Below are 22,032 nucleotides of genomic sequence, written 5' to 3'. Positions count from 1 at the left end.
AAATGGGGCTCTCATGATGCCCACGTGCCCAGCAGTGCCTCTGTTTTCTGAGCAGCCCCTCCTCAGCCCCTGGAGTGGCCTGAGACCTCCCCAGCCAGTGCAGGGAGCAGCTGTGGGACAGGAACCACTGCTTAAGGGGACAGATCTTGCTCCCGGGTACCGCTGGGGTTGCCAGCTCCCTTCTGGGCTACAGCTTCAAAAATAGCTTGGAGAAAGGTGCTGGAGCCTGTGGAGGAGCAGGGATGCTTGGTCCCAATCTCCTGTCCCTTTACAACTGTGAAGGTCTGCTGCCTAAGGGGGAAGGAGGACTGGGCTTCCTGGGGAGCAGACCATCCACGACTCTGCTGCCCACTTCATCTAAGCTCCTAAAACAGCTCCTTCAGACCTCCACACCTCAGCCAGAAGCGCTTGTGTGGGCCAAGCAGCTCGAGGTGCAGGGTGGGGGTCTGCCAGCGGACAGATGGTGGGGTGGCATATGGGGCTTTTGCTTAGGAAAGAAAAACAAATCCCCCTGGTCCTCCTTTTCATTAGGTCTAAAGAGGGGCTAAGTTGGATGGGTCTCCCAGGCTGGCTGGCAAGGGACAAGAAGGATGGAGAAAAAACAGGAAAGATAAAGGGGAGCAGGGAAAGGATGGGAGAAGAAAAACGAGGAAAGAAAAAGACAGTGCTGAGCAGGGGAGAGGGGCTGCAGCCAGGCTTGCTGTGATGGATGTGAAAGCGGGATATTCATTCCTCCCTGCTCAGACCCTCACTGCCTCTCACTGCCACATCCTGGTTTTTCGACCTTAATGGGTTTCACAGCTGCCAGCTTAGTGTTACCCGTCACAAAATAAAATAGCAAAGCTTTGAAGAAACCACAGCTTCAGAAAGCGCTGGTGTGAGCCGGGCAGGGAGGTGGGAGGTGAGGGGAGCCATGGGCACAGGAGCACATTTCTAGCTCTGGTGACTGTGAAGATCAGCTTAGAGGGACATGAAGAAGCAAAGTCTGCAAGGGCTGGTAGAGGAGCTAGCTGAGGTTATCCTCTGTTGTCCCAGCTGGAGCTCGTGTTGCCCTCCAGACTGTGCCACGCTTGTGCCCAGGTGTGTGCTGGAAGTCCCCATGGGTCTGTGAGCACCGAAAAGTGCAAAATGCCCTGTTAGCTGTTCTTCTTCTAGACAAGCAAAAATAAAGCAAACCGGCAGGGAGAGGAGCTGGGTTTGTTTGTTTAAAATGTTAATTTTAAGCCAGCTGGTGGGGATATTTTCCTGGTCTTGGAGCCCAGTTTTGGAGCACCCACGTCTGGCTGTGGCAGTGTTTCTATCTCAGTTCAGGATGAGCAAGGAGAGGGCGGCAGATGCATTCCCAGAAGCAGCCTGACTAAATGCTGCTTCACTCACTACTGTGTAAATCTCTGCCTGGTGCCAGAGAATACCAGAGGGGAATTTTCTACCAGACACAAATTGAATAAGTTTTCCCACAAAAACATCTGTGCGGAATAGGCCAGAAGCAGGTAATTCCGGGAGAACTTTAGCTCTACATAGGAATTTATGGGGCATCAGAAATTCATAGAAAGAGCACAAATAAACTCACTACTGGTATTTGCAGGAGAGGCAAAGCTTTCCAAAGATGAAAACAAAGTCCTTTCCCATGCTGAGTAAAATTTGGTACTATTTTGCTTACCAAAAACTCGACAGGGTGGAGAGGAGGAGGGATTCGGTGCTGCTGCTACGAAAAAAACCCCAGAATTTGTGTGCTTGTAGAGATAGAAGTATGTGAGTGTAACACAACAGCAGTTATCCTGTAAACTCTGGGGGTAGATCAGCTGCCTCTCTGCACTGTGATGAGTGCACTCAGCATCTCAGGGAGTTGTGCTGAAGGTATTTGTTGTGTCTTCAGTGATGCTGAAGGGATTCAGGGGCTGTGCCATGGATGGGGAGGGAGCACTGATCCTCACTGCTTTCCCAATAGGCTCATTTCCCTGGGATTCTCTTCTTCTGTGAGCAAAGGAGGGATACCTGAAATCTCCCTTTCCCTTTCAACTTAAAGCTTTATTTTTTCCTTCCTTTTACTTCAATGTCTTAAAGCACACTGCTCAATTCTGCTTCCCAGGGTCAGCAAGATTGCTTTAAGCATCCCCTGCCTCGATCTTTAGCTTAGTGTTTTCCACCCCAAAATCATGAGATCTAGTTTTGTCTTCCAATTCCTCTGGTAGCTAAGTCCTGTTTTCTTCCAGCTGCCTGCAATCCTTGAACCTAGATGGTGTTATTTCCAAGCTTTTTGCTCCATCTAGGAGGGTTCACTGCTTGCCTTTGCTCTATGCCACGTGGTCCTGTGATTCCAGGAGCTGGGCCTTTAAGAAAAAACAGGTAAAATGGAGATAATATAATGAAAGTTAACAAAACCACCAGCCCTTGAAATCCTCCTGATGGCTGTAATAGATTATCTATTTGAGACATGTTTCTTTTAGCTGTTAGATAGCGGTGGGAAATGATTTCACCTCCCCGGGTGACTGCAAAAAACTACGTCTGCTAAAGAGCTATTAATCTGCCCCCTTTGAAGAAGCGCCCCCTCTTTTACCTAATCTCAAGTGCTCATCCAAAATGGACAGGCACTTGCAAGGTTTAGGAGCCCGCAGCCACGGTGCTTTAATGTCAGAAGACGTCTTGCTTTCACTGCTCTGTCCGCTCAAGCCAGCCCTGTCCTGTCACGCTAGCGGTGAGTTAACAAAACCCATGGGAAAAGTCCATGCTAGCTTTATTGCCTGCTTCCAGCATGTCTTTCAGCCCGACCCTCCTGCCCTTGCCCTTCTGCAGACAGACGGTTTTCCCCTTTCTTCTGGACTCTGCAATGTGTGATGGCTCCCTAAATACGCAGAGGTGCACATTCCCCATGCAATCCCCGTGCAATCCCATTCCACAGCCGGTCAGCTGTGGCTCCAGTGCTGGCAAAGGCTTTTTATCCACTTTCATATGTGTAGGGGGAAGATGCAGCCCTTATGTCACTGGAAAACATGACAGGCAAGAGCAAGCAGGCTGCGCTGACAAGCCGCTCCTCCGTGTAAGAAGTGTTTTCGGCGTTTCTGCCAGGGCAAGAGGTAGCCAGTTGCGTGCTCTAGGTGTCCCCCTGGTGAAAAAGCAAACCCCAGACCCCAGAAAGGAGATTGCAAGCTCTAGATTCCCAGAGACTGTGTTCTTTTAGTTTTGCTCACAGAAGTCAACCTTGCCCTACAATTGAATAGTTTTCTGTTGCCTGGGAATGGAAGATTTCACTTGGAGAGGCCACTTTTAGAGGAAAGCCTTTCTTTTTGCTTTCCTGAGCAAAGTTGGCTTCTCATGCTGGACCAGGCAGTATTTTGCACAGTGGTAATGAGAGAAGCAGAGAAGGCTGGGAATTGATTTTGTTTCACCATCTCAACCCAAAGTTGAACTGAGGTCTCCAGAAGCCAAGGATTTTTTATGTTGCAGTCAATGTTTGTTTAATAGACTGTGCAGGAAACTGAACTCCAGGCGCTCCTAAATTCCTGGTAGGTTCTGCCTCCTACTCTACTGAAGGGGAGCAATCCCACGGCACCAGTGCCTTTTGCACTCCCCAGGGATGTGCAGAGCTCCTGGGATCCAGGGAGGCACCGTGATGGCCAGGGAAGGGGAAAATCCCCAGTGCCAGTGAGTGCCCGATGGCTGCAGGGTACTGGTGCTGGGGGTTGTGCTGCCAGCCCTGCCTGCCCCGTTCTTGAGAAGGCTATTTCAGTTTTCCAAGATGTTTCCACTACCCTGACCCCGCAGATAAAGTCGTGGGGAAATGCTATCTCTCCTATTCCTCTCCGGGTCATGCTCAAGTCCTGCTGGGTCATCACTTCCCCTGATCAATGTTGTTACGCTGCTTCCGAACTTGTGCGCCAGCAGAGCAACCCAGCCAAAGCTTCTTGCAGCAAACCTGAACTCTGCTTTCCCCCCGTCCGCTCCCAGTTAGCCCACGGGGTGCCTCTGCACTTGGTGGGGCAGGGGTCTGTTTCATGGAGACCTTATAACAGCCTTCCAGTCCCTGAAGGGGGCCTACAGGAAAGCTGGGGAGGGGCTGTTTGCAAGGGCATGTAGCGATAGGACAGGGGGCAATGGTTTAAACTAGAGCAGGGCAGGTTTAGATTAAACATTAGGATGAAGTTCTTTGCAATGAGGGTTATGAGACACTGGAACAGGTTGCCCAGAGAGGTGGTGGAGGCCCCATCCCTGGAGACATTCAAGGCCAGGCTTGATGGGACTCTGAGCTACGTGATCTAGTTGAAGATGCCCCTACTTACTGCAGGGGGGTTGGACTAGATGACCTTTAAAGTTCTCTTCCAACCCAACGCATCCTATGATTCTACGTTTCCTTGCAGATTTCTGTTCTAGAAAGGGTCCTGCTGCAGTGTGTTGGACCCTCACTGATAAGGAAATGACTTTCTGCTCCTGCCTGTGTGAACCATCACCCCTCCCATGTGCTAAGCCCAATTCCCAAACATGGGAACCCCACCCAAATGTGTCGATCTCGTGTTTAGACATTTTGGTTGGCACATGTGTAGATGGAAACAGGAACGCGTGTGTCTACATACCAGTGCGAGTATCCAAATAAAGGCTTCACTGTCCGATTTGTGCCCATGTTTGACCATTAGCACAAAGTGTTCGAAGCCAGGAAGTGCTGTGGTGCAGAGCCATGCCATCTGGGGGTGGCAGCTAGATGGGAATGTGCCCAAATGCAGAGATTCACATATCTGTGCTTTTAAACTGGGAAGATAAACACAGATAAAATGTTGTATGGGAACTGGCAACTCTCGCGTGAAAGCCTCTCCTCACCCTGATAGCAAATCAACTTGTTATCAAAACATTTCAGTCTGCCATGCAAAAAAAAAGCTCTGAAAATATTCAATTTCTAGTCAGTCACAACAAATCTTACTGGTTTTGACTTCCAGTAAGGAAGCCAGTCCTTTCAAAATGAAAAATAGAAGTGTTCCAGCCAGTTCTGCCTTCCCTCATCCCGGGCAGAAATACGTTGCTTTATTTTTTTTTTCTCTAAAAGAAATTTTCCCCAAACTGATGCCTTCTTGCAGGAAGGTGCTCTCTTGCTTGTGAAAATCAAGTCATGTCTCTACGATCCTGGGCATGGGCTTCTGTTGAGCCCAATATAAGGCTATTTCTTTCGAAATGTTGGCCTCGATTATGAGCTAGGTTGGACAATAAGAAGATGCAACCAGGATGAACAGTTGGGTCTGAGGGGTGGAAGGGAAGTGATTCCTTAGCACCCAGGCAGCTCAGTCTTCTCAAATCATTAACTAAGTGCAGTTCACAGGCATTAATGAATAACTTTTTTGCATTGATTTGCATTTGCTGCACTAAATCACAGTTCTTTTAATGAAGTCTATGAGGGATGGTGTGGATGCTGTCCCTAAAGTGCATTTTGCTCAGGACATGGGTCAATTTTAATGACAGTGAGGGAAGATGCAGTGGCTTTAGGTGGACTCTATCGCCCCTTTAAGAGATATGCAGATGGGGCCAAAGAACAGGAAACCGACACACTGGCACCATTAGAAATCCAAAATCATTGCAAATGAACACCTTGACATGATTTTAGCTTGTGGAAGCTCTTGATAGGTTTTGTCTTGTTCTGCATTTGGAGATTCACAGCCTCTGAAGGTTTCAGGAAACGCCATTGCTCTTTCCAGTCCACCTTCACCTTCAGTTTTTCAGTGGAACCCTTCTGCCCATCCAAGTGTCTCGGTGAGCATAAGGAGTCTGCTGCAGGGGGGAAGGAGTACCTGCGTCAGATCTCTATTTTTCATCTGCTGAGTGGGTCTTCTGAGAAATGTGGCTTTCTCATGAGGACACAGTCACCTCTATTCACCACTGCTGGCTCTTGATTTTGTAATGCCTGTCAGGAGGACCACATTTGGAGGCCATTATGAAACTCCCTCAGCCTGCTTCCAATCAAACCCCGCATTTCTAGTTAAAGACTATGAACTTTAATGTCTGTCTTCGTTCCCAAACTGTTCTGCTCTGTCTCTTCCATCTCTACTTGGGCAGCATCCCCCAGTCCCGCTTTTCCAAGAATTTGAGACTTTGGTTTTGATAGTACTAATGAATCCTTTTGCTCTTTTTCCTCCCTTGACAGAAATTAAAGTTTCATTTGCCGAGACATCGAGAAGTTCGAGAGACACACCAGCGTTGCAACTGCCCAGCAGGTAGGGATCTGCGACAGCTAGCACTTTGGAAGGGCCTTTTTCATTGACATCTTGTTGAAATATTTTTTTAATGCAATGTATGTGTTAAAATACATGAATGCAAAGTTATGTATACTTGTGTAACAGTGTGCTTGAGGTATAGGAAATCAATATGGAGATGCCTGCAACAAGTCGGGTACAAATGTAAATGCTAACTCTGCATATGACAGGAACAGCAGGAAAAGTGATAGACATCCAGGTAGGCATCTACCAGTCAACAAAGCAGTCAATAAAGAGAGAAAGATACATCTAGAGGGTAAACGTTCCCATTAATTTCAGAGATCAGTTTTGAAGCGGGCAGAATGGCTCCTGGGAAGTGCATCTTTCTTGGCTGATGTGAGAAAGTTTGAGACACAGAGGGCTAGACCCAACACCAAAGCTGGACGGCTAAATTGTGGTGAGCCAAAATGCCTCTGGGGTGAGAAGATTTGAATTTCTTGGTGTTATACAGCTATCTGAGGCATCTTGCAGAATAACAGCCTTCTGTTAGAAGCAGCCATTTATCAGGGGGTTGAATGAAGTGGTCACTCAAGGTCCTGCTCATATAACATACAGAAATATTACAGGATTGCTTAATTGCATTATGTTTTTAATCATGCTAATATAAAAAGGCACTTTGAGGCACATCTTCTGAAGTGGTTTCAATATAATAAGTGACAAATTGCTATGGAAAAAACATTTGTGAATGGCATTTCATTCCATTGCCGTGAATCACACAGCCTTCCTCATTGTCTTTTGATGCATTTGACTGTATAGAAAAAAAATAAAGAAGTGCCAGCTACCACTCACATCCAAAGTTGATGAAGTTTTGGGAGAATTTGAATGTGTGTATCCAAACTGAGTAGCTGACGCTCACCTTGAAAAGAAAAAGGCAGGGAAAGTTGTGTCTGGATAAACACCTGAAAGCGGTGGTTCCATTTTCTATGGTTTCTCCCTTGGTTCTCTTTGGTGCCTACTGGGAGGTCCTTCACAGCGTCTGGTGGTACGCGTATCAAAGTATGTTGAAGTATGGTCAACAGTGGGATAATGGTGGATGAAATGATGAAGGGGTCTGTCTTCGCTGTAGGTGACGTTGTCTTGTAATCAGTGTGTTTAGGCCTGTGTACAGACATAGGAGGTACAGTCTCTTGTCAGACTAAGATGGATTTGTAACACAGCAGCTTGTAAAAGCAAGAGGTAAAGCTATACAGTTTGTGATGGAAAAGTACTAAAATGCAGTATCCAGACTTGTAGACCATTGGAAAATATCTGATTTGACTAGTCCAGATCAGGACTGTTGGACTTTCTTTTTAGTCCTAAAAAGAAACAACAAGAACTATTTTGGTTTAAATTTAACAGGCAGTACAAATAAAATGTCTTCTAAGTATCTCTTCTCCAATGATCAGATCAAAACTGAGTTCAACTGTTTTTAAATTTCAATCTTTTCCTTTCAATGGGAACACAAATCGTAGCACTACTCCATTTTCAAGTTCCTGCCTAGACTTGACATATAAATGCCATAAAACCACAGGAATGAATATCCTCCTGGTGTTTCTGAGCCAGCTTGGAGAAGGAAACTTAGAACTTGAATGCACAGCAGAGAAAAAAAAGAGATTCACTGATTTTTGAGGCCACCTGAAGGTGAGCCCCTGCACCATGTGTGTGATAGCCCAAGTGCTTCAGCATCAAGACTGTAATACTTGGTTACAGATTCACATCCCATTTGAAGCCACAGCAGCAGTTGGTGCTGGATTTTTCATAATGCTTAGGTGCCTGCTGATTCCGTTAAGCTCATGGTATTTCTGAAGGACAGCTTTGATTCAGGAGAACAAGAATAATAAATGGCTCATAAAGGCTTCCTTTTTATCTGTCAAACTTGCTTGTCTTCATCAAATACCCTATGTACACAGAAACTATTTGTAAAAATTTCCCCCACCCTGCCCGCTAATGCATCGAGAGAAATGAAGTTATGGTCCTAAGCTGATGTGTCTTGATTGACTTTGGGCAGTGCAGAAATGAAGGCACCTTCAGCCAGCTGTTGTCTCATCTCAGACCCTTTGCTCTGGGGTGTTTCCCTTTGGTCTTCAAGCTGATGCAATGCAGGCCACCTGAAAGCACTGCTGTGCTGTTTCAACATGGTTTCTCTTCCAGCATGAGACCTTGGGAATCCTCTTCCCCAGTGCATTTTTTCCCATGTGTTTAAAATGCCCTAAGGACCAGACAACGTGACCCTTGCGGGAGACCAAGGTATTCAGAAGCACTGAGAAGCATCAAGATGTTGCAAGATTTGGCACATGCCCGTTGCTTCTCACTGGGCCGCTCCACCGCCTATAAACACATCATGTTCCTCACCAAAAAGAAGTGTTTATCAGAAGTGACGTTTGAGTTCATCCCTAACTGTGAGCCAGGTCCCTGCATGGCAAAGAAGGGGAAAAGGAAGGCAAGTTCATTTGCTGATTTGTTCAGTACGGATGTGGAGGTCCCAGGCAGGGTCGCCCATTGCCATAGAAGAGCTTCAGGACACGGGGCGTTGTGAAGGTAAAAGGTTTGGAAAAGCTGGGAATATGGGAAGCAAGATGACTGTGAAATGTGTGACTGTACTGCGGCTATCTGAGCGCGTGTGATGAGGACTGTCAGAATAACACAGCCAGGAAAACATCGCAGATGTATTTATAGCAAACGATAAGGAAATATAAGTTTCCTTCGGCTGGGAAGCTGCTACTTCAGATTGCTAGGGCTGGGTGTGACTACCTGTGAGCGAGATGTCGCTCCTTGGCATTGTGTTTTTTGAGCTCAGAGGTCACAACGGACTTTTCCAGCAGTGTCTCAGTGGGGAAGACCCCAAGGTTAGCACAACCTTCCTGAAAAATTTATGACTCAGCTCCCATAATCTGACAGATAACCTGGGTGATTCCTTCTGTCCCCACTGTCTGCCAGACTGACCTGGGAAAGCTTCGTACAGGTTGGGAAAGTGTCCCGAAGCCTCAACGGCAGCAATGGCTGTATCCAGCTATTCACCACCCTCAGACCCTGTGCCATGCCAGGGCCAAATGTGGACAGGGAGCTCTGCACAGGTTTTGATCTGAGCTTGTTGCATGGCAGGATGGTACCTGGGGAGTTTATCTGGGGCTCAGCAGGTGCTGCTGGGACCATGGGTCTGCTATCTAGGAATGAGCCTCCCCTCATGACTTCTGCTCAGATGAGGGAAATGTTTGTTTTCCATATGGGATCTGGATGTGGCTGAGAGCTCAGGAGGCTGAGGCTGGGGCTGGAGGATCCTCTTTGGCTAGCTGATTTCTGCCACACCACAACAAAATGCTGCGAGGGAAAAGCATTGTTTTCCAGGCTGACAGGGTGAGAACCTAAGCTTTCCTGGTCTAATCCAGACCCAGTTGCAGATCCAGGCTAGGTCTGCCTGGACAGTCTCAAACAGCCAGGGATTACCACCAAAACCCCTTCCTGCAGCCTTCCTGTCAGAAATGGGTGCCCACTTGGTCACTCTCTTCACCTCCGGCTGACCTTACAGAAATAGCAGCAGGAGCTGCCGCAACTCAAAATTGTTGCTGCTGTTTCCCATCTTGCATGGTGGCCTGTGAGAGCAAAGGTGCAGTGGTGGCCCCAGTTGCACTCCGGGGCTGTGGGCCACATGATGTGCACACTTTTTCCAGGCATCCTGCTCACCCTCTGCTCGCCCCCTTGGGTACACCCCTCCTGTGCCGGCTTGGACCCCTCGGCACAGCATCAGCTGCTGGAGGAGGCTAGCAAGAAATGGCACAAGGCTGCAGTGGGGCTTTGGCTCCCACCCAGGATGTATCGCCCTGAGACGACAGGGCCAGCTGGCAGGAGGTGGCAGGATTTCCCATATCCTGACCCCTGCCTGGCCCCACAGGAAAGGAAATGTCGGGAAGGGCAGGACCCGGGCTGGCAGACAATGGGGCGGCAGGGATGGCAGCAGAAGGGGCAGACCCCTGGGCAGCGCAGGCTGAGCCCTGGCCCCGCAGCACCCGAGCAGGATATTGCGTCCAAGTGGATGCATCCGTTTCTCCCTTGGGATTCTTATCTCCTCCCCAAATGATTCTGGGAAGGTGAGACAAAAAGGGGGTCAGTGCCCAAGTCTTGCCTGCTCCCCCAGCCCTGCCCCAGACCCTGGCTGGGATGCTCCATCTCTTGCCATGTTGTTTTCATGGCTTTTTATGGTTTCTTGCTGTCATTTTTAACACGATCCCTTTTCAGCTTGCTAGGGCTGCTTGGACAGATCTGAGGGCTCCTGTGAGATTAAACGCCTGAACAACACTGGTCAGCCCTGAAAATTGGAGGTGGTGTATGGGATCCCTGGGGTGGGGTGAGGGTGTGGAAAGGTCATGCCGGCTGTTTAAATGCTGGCACCCATGAGCTGTGTTGGGTGGCCCTAGCTCAGAGCCACAAGGAACATGAGGTGGGAGTGTGCAATGAAACACCCATCCCTGTGGCCCTCCTGTCAGGAGGTGCATCGAACTAGTTGAAATGCTACCGTTTTCTCTTTGATACCATTTTCTGTTTGATATCCAGGCTCTTTTCAGTGGTGCCCAGTGACAGAACAAGAGATAACGGACACAAACTTGAACATAGGAAGTTCCATATAAACATGAGGAGGAACTTCTTACTTTGAGGTGGCAGAGCCCTGGCACAGGCTGCCCAGAGAGGTGGTGGAGTCTCCGTTTCTGGAGACATTCCAAACCCGCCTGGACATGTTCCTGTGCAACTTGCTCTAGGTGACCCTGCTTCGGCAGGGATGATCTCCCAGAGGTCCCTTCCAACCCCTATCATTCTGTGATTCTGTGGTTCTGTAATGTCTAATCAGAAGAAAAGAAACTCAAATAATGCTTGCTGTTATGAGTGATATTTCACCCTGGAGTTCAGATAGCTTGACATTGTCCCTGCCCATGGCAGGGGGGTTGGAACTAGATGATCTTTAAGGTCCCTTCCAACCCAAACCATTCTATGATACGTTTTCAAGACAATAAGGCAGCATGATTTTCTATGCTGACTGAGCAAAAGGTGTTTTCTGCTTTAGAAGTGTCTAAACGCAACTTTTTGACAACCTTTAACCAAAAAATCGGAAAAAAAGAATGTTTGTCTCAAGCAGGCGCTCCTTGCCAAAAGCTTTGAGCTTTCCAGATCGCCTTTTTCCCGTGAATGCGCTGTCACAGCCCTCGTGGCTGGGCCGGCTAAAGAACTGAGCTCTGGAGGAAGCAGGGCCTGGGATACTGGAGCCGGGCATCTGGCACCACCGCAGCCACAGCAGCATGTTGCCGTGTCAGGAAATGCAATTTGCTGGCACAGCATCCCCATGGCACGGCACATCTGGAAGAAAAATTGCAGCATAATCATTGCTTCAATACTTCACCTCCCTTTTTCCCCCCTTTGTAAAAAACCTCCCTGGGAATACTATTATTCCCTGAAATTTAAATATGTTCCCCCTATCCACATTTTTTGGGCCCTCCAGAGTATACACACACTTCAGCCTTGAAGGTTGCTCATGCGCCCTGGCCTGCTGGCTGTATTTTGGGTTGGGGTTTGTTTGGTTTAGACATACTGTTGTTTCATTTGTTTTGAAGATGCAAACCACACAATGAATTCCATGGATTCTGTGAGCAGTTATGAATAGATGTGCCTGAACAATTCAGGAAAAAACCAAACAGTTTATTTGGTCACTTAACTCTCTTTCTCTGAACACGTAGGCAGCTGTGCTCTTACGCAACTCCCTGGAGCAGCTCAAGGAGTCACTCCTGCCTTGGCTTTTGTCACCTGGAGGTTGCCACATCCGTGGCTGAAGGATAGTAAGAGGGAGCAAGGATGCTCCTTACACCTCTGAGCATCAACTCATCCAGCTTAGTCTGAGTTTGGGATTTAAACTGATTTTATTAAGGATTATTTAATTGATTTTAATGAACCTGCTGTTGTTGCCACAGCACAGAGTAGGAGGGCTCGTGTAAGCCATTAATACAGCTGTGAGCACTGCCCAGGCTGTGAAATAGCTGGAGGGCTAGCACATCCTTGTGGTGCTGTCATGCACCATAGTTAGGAAGGCGAAAACCTCTGCCTTTCCCTCTTTATCCAAAATATGGTTAGAAACAGTCAACGCATTAGAAAGGGAAGGCACTGAGGCACAATGACGGGCACAAGTGCTCTGGAAGAGGGTGGCCTGTTTATTTACGCCCACCTGCTTGCTTGTATAATTCCCTCTTGCCGTGTTCAGGCCTGTCTCCTGGACGCTCCAGGGCTCCTCTCTTTGTCCTTTTATGTGCTTTCTTATTTTAAAGTTTTTATTTTAAGCTTTTTTTTTTTAATTATTTTAAACTGTCTGGAAGGTGGAAGGAAATCCCCCCAAAACACACAGAATTGCTGCAGGTCTTTTCCTCTGGAAGCTGAGCTCTTCCCAAAGGTGCAAAGAGGTGAACATTTGTGTCCAGGTGTGCATGAGTCCTGGTGGCCCAAACATTAACTTGAATGGTGCTTGTATATTTTATCTCAAATGTTACATTGCGGCCTCGGGTAAGCCTTGCCTGTTCGGTACAGCCATCCTCCATCCAAAAACAGGGATAAACTAACCTCTTCCCCAGACAAGGGTATGGCGCAGAGGAAGACGCTGAGGATTAAATGCGCAGGAAAGACAGAGATTTGGGAGGGAGGAACGGATGCACAGCACCGCACAGGAGCGGATAACCAGGCGGGCTGCAGCCCAAAGCACAGATTGACACAGCAGAAAAGCACCGTGGCTGTGCCGATTTATATCAGGTAATGGGTCCCACCGTGACCTTTACCGTCCCTGCCAGACCACATCCAAATAACGTGTCCAGCAGCAAATGGCACCCCACACGCAGACTGGGGCTCAACAGGTTGCCTGTGGGGCACCCGGGACGCATGTTGAGGGCTGCAGCAGGGAGCTTCTGCATATTTCACGGGTTTGTGTACAGATGTTTGGTAGACGTGTTTACACCATTGCGTGCCTATGCTTACAATATATATGGTACATATGGGCATAAATCAGCGCCTTGACAAAGCAAGGCAAAAACATCCCAGCTGGCTGGGGAAACCGAAGAGCACATTGCGCTGCTACTGTACGGCGACGGCTTTGATTCAGTGCGAACGCGCTACCAGGGCGGAGGATTTTCCCAGGCCCGGGCTGTGTGCACATGGCGGAGCTGGTTTGCGTCAGCCGCTGACGCATGTCCGGGCCCCGCGACGTGGGTCTCGCGTGTGCTGCCCATCCTGGCAGCTTTGCGGCGGCCGGAGGAATGAAGGCGAGTCGCACCGGCCACCAGGCTTGACAGTGGGGCATGGCGCCCAGCGGCATCCAAGTCCCTTGCGCAAAGCGTGGGCGCCTGCCAGCCGGCAAAGAGCACCGAAAATACCCGGGACAGGCCAAGGGAGATGTTGCAGGTGCCAAGTGGCTCGCTCCAAAGCTGTTTGCAAAGGGAACTTTGCGTCGGCGCCAATGTTAGCTGACGCTGTGTGCTCAAGGGCAATGGTGGAGGTAAAAAGCAGGCTGCTAGCCCAGCCAGTGTCAGGGATGGCTCTGCATGGTGTCCCTGCAATAGGGCAGAGAGCAGGGTTTTGCAGCAGGGATGCAGAGGCCCAGGAGGATCCCTCCTCTCTGGGGCATTGGGTTTCAGTGTGGTGATACCTGATTCCCTCTTGGCTCTTCCGGGCATCCGCCTTCGCCCGGCAGATGGGGACCAAGGGCCAGGCTGATCTGCCGGTGCCCAAAGGGTATCCCAGGGTGAAGATCAACAGGAAGAGCGGAGGGGTGGCTTTCCTCCCCCTGGATCACCTTTCAGCCCCCATGCCAGGCTGGGGCTACAGGTACGGCTGATGGGACAGGGGGAAAGGCAGCGGTTTAAAAAGGACAGGTTGCATCATGCGGGGCTGGGTGGCTTCGGGAGGCAGAAACCTCATCTGTTAAACACATACGGCCCGCCCCGCCTCCCCTCCCTTGCTAGGGAACATTCAATCCTCTCTTTGATGGATGTCCAAGAAAATACTTCTTCCACATCCTAAACTTGTTAGCACCAGTTAATCATCTTAACCTTCTTCCCCTCCAAACATACACTCCAATGAGTTTCCCATCGCTGGCAGCCGTTAAAGACGCAGCGACACTTTTCATGCCGGCCTTCGCAGGCAAACATACAGCCATTAATTATTAAACATCCCGGCTGTCTCCCAGGTGGGAAAGCAGAAACCCACGTCTCATGCTGAAGCTTTTCAAAGTGACTGTGCAGTGAGTTGCTTTGAGGGTGGACGCGTTTGACACAGCACTCCCATTCCAGGAGTTGGAGCAGGTCTCTGCCCCTCTGTGCACTGCCTCTGACCTTCACAAGCATTGGGAAACATAAGCCCTGGAAAATATTTGCCTGCATTGGAGCAATGCTCCAACGCATCCCAGATTAATGTTGCAAAATGCCAGTGGCATGACAATCGGAGGGTGCTCATGTGCGGGGTCTGTGCTGCACAGCTGGCAAGGGGAGGTGGCTGTGGCATGACACCTACTAGCTGGGCATCTGCCCTTCATTTCAGCTGGCTATTTCTCCTCTTTCCAATCTGGAAACCCCCTTGTTGCCCATTGCGTGTCTTTGCTGTATTTCCCCCAAAACAAGGTTGTGCTTCAGATAGGGAAAAGGCGACTCATTGATGCATCCAGCCCCTCTGCAGTGCCCGTGGCTCTGGTGCCCTTTGATGCTATCTCCCTCTTGCACATAGGGGTTTGGAAAGCAGGCTGCTCGCACAGCCTCCCTAGACCAATTCACCCCCTCACCCCCAAACCGTGGCCAGGGTGATTCCAGCTCTGCCTGCCCATCCCGTTCCAACCTGGCTGCCGAGGCTCAGTGTCTGTTTCTTCCTAATGCGATGTCTTGGGCGAGCAGCATCGCAGCCGGACTGTGCAAGCAGGAGGTAATTAAATCAGTGTATTCCCCAGGGGGGGCGGCTGATTAACAGCACATTTTCCCCACGCCGGGGGGCTGAGGCACACACGGGCAATATCAATCCATTGCTTGCCTCACTCCTCTCCCTTAGGATGTCTTTTTTCTTTTTTTCTTTTCTTTTTTTTTTTTTTCCCTTTCTTTCAAAGAGAACATGAAGATTATATCAGCCGAACTGGAATCTGAACTGACAGAGCTTTGTGCGAGGGACATGTTTATTATGATTTGGTATTGCTCTGGGCAGCGTGTGTGCTATGCCGAGGACCACCCAGTGATCCCCTCCACACCAGGCTCCCCTTGCTGCGCGGCTCAACCAGCAGCAGGTAGAGGACTGCGGGGCTGCAGGCCGTCCTTTGCCTTTGGGAACCAAGGCTGAACTCGGTACCGGGATGTGGCGCTGGGTGGACCCAGCCAGATCACAGTGGCTGCTCTTTGCTTGTCCTTCTCCTCCATCGTCAGCTGCTGCCATCCAAGGGAGGAGATGTTGCTGGAGGCGACGGCAGCTGCTGGGAGTTTTGTGTTGGCCTTGTCCCTAAAGGAGCTGAAGCACACAATGGGCTGGGATTATTTATTTTTTTCCCTTTTTTATTTAGTTTTTAAATATTAGCTCCTTATTAGAGGGATTTTGGCAGCAAAGAGGGAGTAGTTATGTCTCCCAAAACGGCAGCCGTTGCCTACAGATTAACTTCCCCTTAAACGTTACTATATACAACACAGATGAAAGAGGGGTTGAAACACCAAAAGCACCCCACAGAGCTTGTGGGTTTGTGGCACAGCCCCAGCGAGGGAGCCACATCTCAGCCCTCTGCTCACTGGGAAGCAATGTACCTGGCCCTGACCTGTCTGAAACCCAAGGGGAAGCCATGGTATTCCAAGGCTGTTTGGTATCCCCTGTGCAATGTGATTTAATGTGGGCTTAAAAACAGCAGGAGAGGAGAGGGGAAAGAAGTGTGGCTTCTTTGAAAGATGTAGCCTCGTGTTTCTTAGTTTACCCCCAATTCATGTGTGTGGTGATCTCTTGCTTATGGATGACCTGTGTACTAATAGTAAATGTGGTTTGTTCTTTTTTTTTTCTTCTGGGGAAACAGCGGGAGATGGGGGTTATCAGATGTGGTGTGAATATTTCTCTCCCTGAATTTCAAAGCCATCCTGGATAGATCCCTATGCTCTGCTACTGCATTACCTTGATTCTTAATGGGCAGGGGTCCTGAAATTTCTTGGAACAGTGATAGGAAGTGGTTCTCAGGTCCTTTAGGAAGGGAAGCTACAAACATGCAACTCTTGGATCAAGGGCTGGTGCAGGACATGCACTGTCCCTGGCCCCGTGTGGTTTGGCATGCATTCAGCCATTGCCTCCTCCTCCACATGGGTTTTTCCATGTGCCTTTCCCATGCAGCAAACTGCTGCAGACCTCGGCCCTCATTCCTCCTCTTTACTCTTTTTTTCCTAGAACAGTGAGGTCTTGCTGTTTTGGTTGGACTTGGGGCTCTTGAGCGGCCCCAACAAATTTTTGCCAGACGTGCGTGTCTGCAGCGCATGTTCACCACCCACCCCATGTACTTTGGAGAAGCTTCTCTCTAAATATAATGCCCTTTTCCCCTTGTGCCCTCAGGACCTTTCCTTTTGGCTGGAGGAAGAGCTTCAGAGTAACTAGTTTCTAAACCTGGTTGATTTTCCTGCAAGTTATTTTTTCCTGCAAGTTATTTTTTCTCTGCTCCAGTGTCAGGGAAAAATATCTCTTTTCCATCTTCATTGTGCTCTCTTTTCTTCTTGAAATTACTGTGAGATCTCTCACTACCTTAAAAAGTGGTCACCTGTGTGCCTAAATAAGAAAAATATTTCAGTCTCAAACAAGACAGGGGTCCCGACAGAGTTTAGCAAACTCATTCATTGAGTTAAATTTGCCACAGTGAGAAGATGAGAGAATACAGGTGCTTTCCAGACTATGCTCAAAAGGCAGGCGGCAGTTCGTTGGGGTTATTTTTTGCCTTTCCAGTTCAGTGGCTCTCTCTACCGCATGTGCTGTGCAAAGCATCTGGTTTGGGCACCGGCGGCGACGGGGAAGGGATCTGCACACTCAGTATGTTCTAGGTAAGGAAAGCCATGAATCCTTTTATCCCTGTTAGCCAAAGTGAGTTGTCTCCATATGTGCTTGCTGCCCCAGCCTGGCTCCCACCAGGCAGAGCCCTGCACGAGGGTAGCCAAGCTAAGCAAACCTCTCATAGTTTGAGACGTGCTAAGAGAGCATCAGCTAGGTTTGGATGAATGAATGAATGCTCTCCTCTTCCTGTGCAATAAAACATGCTGAGCAAACCCGCTTGGGCTCAGAAACCCCATCGCGTTTTTCCTTTTGAAAGGACTAGCACCAGCCCCACTCTCCTCCACATGCCCTGTTTGGAAACAAGGCGGCCCATCAGGAAAGCGCCTGAAGGAAGAATTTATGGTGTCTCTAATTAGTCAGTGTGTTCCATCCTTGAAGAGGATAACGAGTGACAGGGATGCATTGCTGGCCTCTGGAGGAAGAGTGCTGTGGCTAGGCTTATGTCCAACTGCTGATAGGGTAATTAGTGGTAACTGGGAGCTATCAATCATCTTGGGTGGAAAAATGTCTCGGTTAAAGGAAAGACCCTCCCAAACATTTTTATAACTCAAAAGGGTGTGAGACAGGGTCTGGAAGACAGTATTGGCAGTCCGTGAGGTATTTGAGGAAGGAGTCTATTAAAAGATAAAATTGAAGACAATGGTTTTTTGTTCCTCCCCGGGTAGGTGACAGAATTTGCTGTTATAAAAGTTGCAAAGTATTTTGGAAGGAGGAAGGAAGAAGAAAAGAGTTAGCAGATGGAAAAGAGGGAAGAATAACAAGAATTGGGGGAAAAAAAAAAGAAAAGTAACAGTGCACTAGATATTAAAATCAGCTGCTAATTGCAAAAACTATGTAGGAAGAAAATGAATCTATGCAAGTTGACAAGTGAGTAAAATGTATTATTTGCATTTTAAGTTCATGATCAGAGAATTTATTTTAATAATTATTAGCTATAGTAAGTTCCAACTTTCTACTTTTCCCAGACAACCACATTATGAGAGAGTTTGTCATTTTCAGCGGGAAGTAAAAACATTGTGGATTTTGTTTTTTTGCTTTACCCAGCCATGATTTACTTTGGCCAGTTTTTCCCTCTGATTCCTTTCTAATTCTGCAGCTCTCTGAGGAACAAGGACTTGTGCAGGGTCTGACCGAGTGCTGAAGAAGCAATCAGCTCCTCGGAGGAGGAATATCAGACTTCTCCTGAGTAACCAGCTGCAGTTTTCAAACTTTTCGGACACCACCTTCCATATCCCTGGCATGGAATAGGATGTGTTAGAGGATGTGGGGTGGGAGCTGCAGGGAGACTACCTACTCTGCCAAGAGTTTTATTGGAGTCGTAGCTTGTTGCATTGGCATGTTCAGACTAAGAGTTGCAAGGTGTTTGTGGAAATGTCCAAGTGTGTGAGGTGGACTTCAAAAATACAGAAGGAGCTGGAGAATTCGTGGGGTAGTGCCCCTGGAGAGCAAGAGCTAGGTAAGAAGTTGAGGAGATGCAGCAGTCTGGTAGGGAAAATATGTTAAATGCAGGAGTTAAAACTGTCCCAGTGCAAAGAAGTTATAGGAAGGGGTCAACTAAAGAAAATCATAAACTCCTCAGCAAGGTGAAATTCAAGACAGAAGAAAAGTAAAGCTGGAAGGATTTAAAATTAATGGGTATTGAAGATGAAAATTTGAAAGCCTAGGCTGAGGTGGGGCTTGATAGCACCAAGAAAATGCTGAAGAATTTCATTATGAGTGAGAAGGAAACCTTCCTCCTCAGTGGAGGATGACAGCAGGTCACACTAGACAGCAGGGACACCAGCTTCTTAGAGAAACGCTGCAAGAAATCTCTGAGCCTTTGAGGGCTCATGGAGGACAAGTGATATTTTGGAAGACAAGGGCAAGGCAGAGGTGGTGACGGGGGGAACTCAGTAAGACCCTGTGGATAAGGTGAATAGACACCATGTCTTCTGCCTTCACCAAGTCGTCTGCTGTTGACTCACGCGGTGAGCCAGAGAGCAGGTTGCTATTTGAGAACCACACTTCAAGGGGTAAATGGGCTGCTGAGGGGGAGCAACAAGAATGACCAGAGGTCCAGAAAACATGGCCTCTGAGGAGTGACTGGAAGAATTAGGTTTTGTTTAGTCTAAAGACAAGAGAAGACTGCGGGGAGCAGGACAGCAGACTTCAAACACATGAAAGGTAACCGCAAAAAGGAGAGGAAAAAAGCTTCTCTTTGAGTTCACTGTGCATCAGAGAGGTCATTGACTGACTTAAGCAGCAACACTGGAAATTTTGGGTAGTCTCTAAGAAAGATAATAAATTTGGCCTCATGAGTCAGGGCATGGGTATCGCCTGGACTGGGTCACTAGGAAAGAGTGTGGTCTCTCCATCCCCAGAGGATAGCAACAGGTTAAAGAAATATTTGCCCAAATGGGCTAGGTAGAGACGTTTCTCCTTTGTTTGCTTTGAAGATGTTTCCTTCTTAATTTCGTGTCCTTCTCATTCTCCAGGAATCCTTTAATCTCTGTTTGGTTTGCTCAGGGGAGGCAGAAGGGGAAGAGAAAGGGGATAGTCAAGAGCAGTGGTTTTTGGCTGGCGGTTTGCATGAGCCTGGGGGCATGCTGGTTCTTTGGCAGAAGGTGGCGGACCAGAGTGAGCCTGCCACCAGCCGGTTTCAATTTACCATCCAGGGGCCCACACTGCTACTGGAAAACCCTGAGGGGGCCTCCAGATCCGAAGCGTGAAAACCCACCGGGCGAGCTGACCCCAGGTGCCCTTCCCAGCCCTGTTTTCTCTGCTTTCTGTGGTGCTAAGTGCTGCAGTGTGGCAGGGACAAATGTGATTGTTTGCTTTTTGGAAAGAGCTTGCTGACCCATGGATGCCCGCCTGAAACGAGCATTGTTCTGCCCTGTGTCGGCCATCCCACTGTCTTTCCCCAGCAGTGCCAGAGGTGCTGTGTTCATCCTGGGTGCAGCCAGCACCGTGTGGGCCATCTGCTCTCGGCACTTTCCCCCACCCTTTTTTTTCACAAGGGGCTCTCCCAAATGTTTGTCAGAATATTTCTGTTTGTCTGTTGTTGAACCCTCATCTTTGAGCACTTTAATCTGCCTAACAGGCTCACTGCAGTTATGCCCATGGCCCAGATTTCTCTCATCAGATTCTTCTGGCTTTGGAGGCTGAGTGACTCCTGTCATCCTTATAGACGTTTCTTGAAACAAGCAGATGCTCAGAGATGCAGTTAGAGTCTGTGGCTTAACCCTGATATCAGGCCCTCTCTTTTATTTTTGAGCATGCTGCTTAATCACGTTAATTTTTCTGTGAGGCTCCACCTCGTTGTTCGCTTTGGGCATGGCTTCCTCTGGACTTCTCTCGGTGCTGTGCTTGAGGCCTTCTCCTTGGCAGGGGCTGGTGGTGGTGGAGGTGGTGTGCCGGGATGCTCAGAGTGCCTGAGCAGTGACTTTTATACTCAACAGCTGCTGATATTAACTGCCGAGTCTCGGTGATGTCATGCGTTTGATTTCAGAGGCGGGCTTGAGTGACTGGCATAACCTGGTGCCTCAGCTTAGCATTGGTCACATTTTTTGGCAGTGAAATCCTGATAGCCTCTTTGCTGTCCAACATTTCTGTGATCCTTTGAAGAACCTCTTGCTGGCTCTGCAGGGGCGTAGGCAAGAGGGGGGATGTTTTGGGGACAGAAGGGCCTGGCCTTTGCAAGGGACTTGTGCTCTCTGGAGGCAGTTCTACACCCAGATTGTCTGCTATTGCTGACAACACTTGAAGCAAAATTTCTGGAGGGTGTGCTTTGGGTAATCACCGTTGTTTGAAATTTTTCATATTGTTTTGAAGATTTCTGCTGTCTTTCATTTCCACTGCAACTAATAACACTGAATTATGGCATGCCTGTGGCATTTTTGCCGTTGCGTTCGCAGCTCTTTGAGTTAATGCTCCTTCCACGTCCTCTTGTGTCATTTGTCCCCTGAGAGAGGTAGAGAAGGTGTCTCTAAAAGACTATGAGTACCCTGGATCTGTTGTGTGAAAACTGCAGCACGGCCAGTCTTTAAAAAAGGCCAAACCCACCACCTGGGCTCCATGGACCCAACTGGGGTCTGCCTGCTCTGAAATGGGGCTGTGAATGAGGGGCTTCCTGACACCCCGGATAAGGTCATGCTTGGGCCGATGACATTTCATCAACATTTCATAACTAATTGCCTGGCCACAGCTATCTTGTTATTAATTAACATAGTCCTGAATGTCAGGAAGTAACTGTATCTCTCTAACTCGCTAAGGCTGCCTTCTGGGTCTGTGAAATGGCTGGATTTCCTCACAGGGATGGATTACATGTTTACATCTCCCCTTCTGCTGGAGTGCATAGTGAGGATGACCCAAGGAAGTAACAATAATGTCTTTATGTTCCCTCTCTGTCCTCCTCATCTAGTGTATATGCTATAGAGCAAAAAAAATTCCCTTGTATGTGAGTGTTTGGAGCAGAGTGGAAGACACCCACGCTGCAGACACTAGATGGCCTGAAGCCAAGAAATTAGAGAAAAAAAAGCAAGAGCATTTGAGAGCCTTTTAAGAATGGACACTTTCCCGGGCATCAGGAAATGCCCTTAAATGGATGGGATCATTTCAATGATCCTATCAGTCCAGAGAGCATTGCTGTCTCTGAAGCTGGAGGATATCTCTGCCATCAGCAGGTCTCACACTATGCTGACCCACTATAATACTGTCCAGCTTTTAAGGTCTGATATTCTGGGATGTGGGACTTTCCAGATTAGGATAAATATGACCCACTTAC

General features: G+C 48.5%; 1 protein-coding gene across 1 annotated transcript in view; it reads left to right on the top strand.

Moving 5' to 3' along the window:
- The window catches only part of COL13A1 (collagen type XIII alpha 1 chain), a 102,384-nt gene that overhangs the window by 2,543 nt on the left and 77,809 nt on the right, over window positions 1-22,032 (top strand). The window contains exon 3 of the mRNA XM_074593151.1: window positions 6,122-6,201. The gene's annotated coding sequence lies outside the window, so the exon portion shown is untranslated. The remainder of the gene's footprint in view (window positions 1-6,121; window positions 6,202-22,032) is intronic.

Source organism: Larus michahellis, chromosome 6 (genome assembly GCF_964199755.1).
Source record: "Larus michahellis chromosome 6, bLarMic1.1, whole genome shotgun sequence".
Lineage (NCBI taxonomy): Eukaryota > Metazoa > Chordata > Aves > Charadriiformes > Laridae > Larus > Larus michahellis.
Note: the sequence above shows the minus strand (reverse complement) of the source record. Positions and strands in the feature narration are given on the sequence as shown.